We start from the raw sequence: 6,000 nt of genomic DNA on the forward strand, positions 1-6,000 counted from the left end.
ACCAACAGTACTGCAAAAAAAAAAAAAAAAAAAAAAAAAAAGGGAAGGAAAGAAAAGTGATTGTGTAATTCCATTACCTCAACCTCTCTCCTTTTTTTTTTTTTAGAAATGGGGACAGGGTAGAATACCTTAACTGGCTAAATTAGATAAGACGGAAATGCTCTTCTGGCCTAGTTTGCGGAAACTTCCCTGTATGACTATCCTGGGCAGCTAGAACCTAGAAATACCTGTCCTGTTACTAATCTGTCATTTAAAACAGCCTCTAGCTTCACGTGATGGTACATGTTTATAGTCCCAGCACTCAGGAGGCAAAGACAGGAGGATTGCAGATTTGAAGCCAGCCTCTGCAATTTCACGAGAACTACAGCAATTAGTGAGACCCAGTCTCAAAGTAAAAAATAAAGCTGAGCTGGGCGTGGTGGCTCAGGTTTGTAATCCCCGCGCTTGGGAGGCTGAGACAGGAGGATCGCGCAGGTTCGAAGCCAGCCTCAGCTACTTAGTGAGGCTCTCAGCAACTTAGTGAGACCCTGTTTCCAAATAAAATAGAAAAAGGTCTGGGAGTATAGTCCGGAGGTAGAAAGCCTCTGGGTTCCACCCCCAGTACCACACACACACACACCAAAAAAAAAAAAAAAAAATTGTAAAAAAATAAAGCTGTGTGTGGTGACACACGCTTGTAATTCTAGTACTTGAGAGGCTGAGACAGGAAGATGGCAGGCTTGAGGACAGCGCCAGCAGTTTTGTGAGGCCCTGTTTTAATATAAAGAATAAGCCGGGTGTGGTGGCGCACGCTTGTAATCTCAGCATTTGAGAGGCTGAGACAGGAGGATCGCAGTTTGCAGACAGCCTCAGCTACTTAGTGAGACCCTGTGTAACTCAGTGAGATCTTGTTTCAAAATAAAGAATAAAGCCGGGCGTGGTGGCGCACGCTTTTAATCCCCACGCTTGGGAGACTGAGAGAGGAGGATAGTGCAGGTTCGAAGCCAGCATCAGCTGGTTTAAGAGACCCTGTTTCCAAATTTAAAAAAAATAAAAAAGTAGGTCTGGGAGTGTAGCCCGGATGTAGCCTGGAGGTAGAAGGCCATTGGGTTCCATCCCTATTACCACCAGAATAAATAAATAAATAAATAAATGAATAAATAAATAAATAAAATAAAAAATAGGGCTGGGGGTATAATTCGGAGGTAGAATGCCCCTGGGTTCCATTCTTAGTACAGCAAAAACAAACAAACAAACAACAACAAAAAAAACCCCAAAATAGGGCTGGAAGTAGAATGTCCCTGAGTTCAATTCCTAGTACTACACACACAAAAAAAGAAACAAATAAACAAAAATAAAATAAAGGGCTGAGAGTATAGTTCAGAGGTAGCATGCCCCTGAGTTCAACTCATAGTACCAGAAAACCAAACCAACTGCCCAAGAACAGCCTGCGATGGTTCAGTGTGACATGGTCTCTCATTCCCTCTCCCTTAGCAGCTTAACAGACAGTTGCAACCATGGCTTCTTATCAGTATGGGATACCAATGAATGACTTTGAGTTTTGTCTTTTTGGAAACCCTTGGCATTGTGGCCAGCTGCCTAAAAGTGGAATCCACAGTTGTCCCTATTCCTCTCCTCCTCCTCCTCCTCCTCCTCCTCCTCCTCCTTCTTCTTCTTCTTCTTCTTCTTCTTCTTCCTCCTCCTCCTCCCCTTCCCCTTCCCCTCCTCCTCCTCCTCCTCCTCCTTCCCCTTCTCCTCCTTCTCCTCCTCCTTCCCCTTCTCCTCCTTCCCCTTCTCCTCCTTCTCCTCCTCCTCCTCCTCCTCCTCCTCCTCCTCCTCCTCCTCCTCCTTCTTCTTCTTCTTCTTCCTCCTCCTCCTCCTCCTCCTCCTCCTCCTCCTCCTCCCCTTCCCCTTCTCCTCCTCCTCCTCCTCCTCCTCCTCCTCCTCCTGAAATTCAATAGTAAAGGTCCCTCTTCCTATCTGTGCTCTCTCCTGGCCCTTAGGAGGACCACACCAGGAAAGCCGCGCAGTCCTGAGAGCCGTCTGTCTTAATCTGAGGCCTGCAATGCCACATTTGCCCCATAACACTCATTTATGGATCAATCTGGGACAAACTGTATGATTTCCTAAAAGCTCAAATTAGAAGCAAAAGGCCAAAAGTACAAATTTCCCTTTGATTGACAGTGAAGAAAACACTAGTACTTAGTATTATGTATGTTTATAGCTAAAAATAAAACTGCTTTTGCAGCAACAAACATTTTGTTTTGAAAAAGCTATTTTTTCTAAAATGGGATCATTGCAAGTGTTCTGCCTAATTTTATTGTTTTCCTGGAGTGTTGGTTCTGTAGACAGCAATTTTCTTTCTTTTATCTTTTTTTTTTTTTTTTGTGTGTGTGTGATACTGAGGATTGAACCCAGGGGCATTCTACCTCTGAGCTATACTCCCAGCCTTTTAAAATTTATTTTATTTTTATATTTGGAAACAAGGCCTCACTAAATTGCAGAGGCTGACCTTGAACCTGCGATCCTCTCCTCTCAGCCTCCCAAGAACTGGAATTACACTCCCGTGCCACCCTGCCCAGATTTTTTCTTTTCTTTTCTTTCTTTCTTTTCTTTTTTTTTTTTTTTTTTGGTACTGGGATGGAACCCAGGGGCATTCTACCTCTGATCTACTCCTCCAGCCCTATTTTTTATTCTTTATTTTGAAACAGGGTCTCACTGAGTTGTAAGGGGCCCCACTGTGTAGCTGAGGCTGTCTGTGAACTGCAATCCTCCTGTCTCAGCCTCCCAAATGCTGGCATTACAAGCGTGCGCCACCACACCCAGCCCAGATTTTCTTAATATTTTCTAATTACAATTCATAGAATTCAACCGATGACCCCTCCTTCAAGATCTCTTGGTGTGAACCCTTAAACTGTTGTGATTAGCAGTGAAAGTCTTTGGGGGTCTAGGGACCTGGCCTATTTCCTTTGAAGTGTCCCCAGAATCAGCAGGTTCTTTCATTTCAGAATTTAATTTGGGGGCCGTAAGAGCACTCCAGTACCCCAGTTTTGAAATCTAATGCGGGCTGTGGTCACTGTCCCTTCTCCCTCCTCCTGCTGTCCCTCCTCCTCTGGTCCCGCCTCTGTGGGAAGGAGCCCCACTTCCAGGGGCAGAAATCCCACCCAGGACCACCCCCCCCATCTCAGCCTTTCAAACTTCACTGGTGATGCTACTTTAGAACAACATGTCTTATTTTTTTCTTTTTCCTACAACCCAGCCCATTACCGAATTATAGCAAATGGAAAAAAAAATGCTGGGAAATTAAATGTTACAACAGAAATTTCTCAGAAAAGGTTAAGAAATTACTATAGTTACAGCCCCTGCTTTGCTTAAAGTCATTTTGTTGTTTCCATAGTCTTGCTTAGTTTTACTATTTCTTCAAAAAAACAGAATTAGTCGAGTGTGGTAGGATATGCTTGTAATCCTCGGTACTTGGGAGGCTGAGAAAGGAGGATCACAGATTATATATATATATATATATATATATATATAATATATATGTAATTTTTTTTTTTTTTGCAGTACTGGGGATGGAACCCAGGGTCATTCTACCTCTGAGCTACACCCCCAGCCCTATTTTTTATTCTTGAATCAGGATCTCACTGAGTTGCAGAGGGCCTCACTATGCTGAGGCTGTCCGTGAACCACCATCCTCTGGTCTCAGCCTCCGGAATGCTGGGATTACAAGAATGCTGGGATTACAAGCATGTGCCACCACGCCTGGCTGGATCACAGGTGTATATTTTTCTGCTGAAATTTTTTCTTTACACTTTTTGTACACTGACTGCAGATCATTAGAGCCCGGAATGATTTGATAACGTCGTTTGGACTTTATGCCTAGCTATTATGCTTTTCTGTCCCGTTCCCTTCCATACCACCTGGGTGGCCTGGATCCTAGACTGGGGTCAGAGACCTTGGGTTCTGGGTGTCTGCGGGGCCCATCAGTGATGCAACTGGTTTTCCGGGGTCCAGACGCAAGGCAGACCTTAGGAACATAGGAAATGCACAGCCAGTGTACGCCGGCGTGCGAGGCCTGCCTGCCTGTCCTCGGCCAGAGCCTGACTCCATGCTGTCCTGGCAAAGGTATTGTCCTCAGGCGTGTTGAACAGTGTACATGGACCTTACCCAGTCTCTCACTCTCTTAGCCATTTTTTCCCATTGTTTTAATGATTAAGCAATGCAAGCTGGGGATGGTGGCACACGCCTGTTATCCCCGTACGTGGGAGGCTGAGATAGGAGGATCCCAGGTTTGAAGATAGACTCGGCGCTGTGAGATTCTCAGCAATCTAGTGAGATTGTTGCAAGATGACAAATAAAGAAAGGGATGGGGTGTACCTTGCAGAGAGATGCCCCTGGGTTCAGTTCCATATATATATATATATATTTGGAATATATATAATAAGGCAAATATATATAAGGCAAATATATATAATATATAAGGCAAATATATATAATATATATAAGGCAAATATATATATGTATGTATATATGGCAAATGTTCCTTGAATTACAGTGGAGTTCTTTTTCCCTTAACTCTTCATAAATTGAAAATATGGTAGTTAAAAAATGCAATAATGCACCTAACCTATCAAAGATCATAGCTCTATGTAGCTTACTTTTTTGGTGTGTGTGATACTGGGGGTGGAACCCAGAGGCTTTCTACCTCCAGGCTATACTCCCAGACCTATTTTATACTTTATTTGGAAACAGGGTCTCACTAAGTTGCTTAGAGCCTCACTAAGTAGCTGAGGCTGGCTTCGAACCTGCGCGATCCTCCTGTCTCAGCCTCCCAAGCGCGGGGATTACAAGCGTGCGCCACCACGCCCGGCTCATAGCTTACTTTAAATGAGTTGAGAACGGTCGCATTAGCACATAGCTGGGTGTCGCCAAAGTGTCTGTCTTACCCCACATAAAGCGCAAGCCCTGGAAAATAAAAATTCAACATATGGTTTCCACTCAACACAGATTGCTTTTTTTCATAGAGTTGAAAAAATTATAAGTCATTATAAGTTGGGAAATGTCTGTATTTCCAAATTTAGGGCCAAATCAGAAGCACCTGTTACTTTTCCAGACTCAAAATGCTCTAGGCACACAGTCACATCCGGGCACTTGATTTGTGTGTCTCAGGCAAGAGGGACGCTTTCTCCTTGTGACAACGAGTGACATCATTGTGTCAAGTTAATGCCCAGAAAGAGTATGAAACGTGGCCTTTGCAATTAAGAACTGATAACGAATCAGTGCGCAAGGGTTGATCATTTATAGCAAACCATCATCACTTAAGGCTAAAGGGCGCTGCTGAGCTAATCTACTTAGATGCTTGTTTTTGGTCCTGGGTATTGAACCCAGGGACATTCCACCTCTGAGCTACATCCCCAGTTCTATTTTATTTTTTTATTTTGTGGTGCTAGGGATTGAACTGGAAGGCATTCTATCTAACTCAGATGAACTACATCCCTGGCCCTATTTTGTTTTGTTTTGTTCTGTTTTTTTTTTTTTTTTTTTTTTGCTGGTCTGGGGATGGAACCCAGGGGCATTTGACCTCCGAGCTTCACCCCCTGCCCTTTTATCTATTCTTTATTTGAAACCGGGTCTCACTGAGTTGCAGAGGGCCTCACTAAGTAGCTGAGGCTGTCCGCGAACCATGCTCCTCCAGGTCTCAGCCTCCCTAATGCTGGGATTACAAGCGTGCGCCACCACGCCCGGCTTGTTCTGTTTTTGAAAGAGGGTTTCACTAAATTGCAGTGGCTGCTCTCAAGCCTGCAATCCTTGTGTTTCTGCCTCCCAAGTTACAGGAGTGTGCCACCACTAGCTAAATTGCCGAGGCTGGCCTGGAACTTGCCATCTTCCTGTCTCAGCCTCCCAAATATTGGGATTACAGATGTGTGGCATCATGCCAGTTATTTTAAAATTTTGAAACAGGGTCTCGCTAAATTGTTGAGGCTAGTTGGGCGTGGTGGCACAGGCTTCTAATCCCAGCAT

This window comes from Muscardinus avellanarius, assembly GCF_963383645.1.
Source record: "Muscardinus avellanarius genome assembly, chromosome: 2".
NCBI lineage: Eukaryota > Metazoa > Chordata > Mammalia > Rodentia > Gliridae > Muscardinus > Muscardinus avellanarius.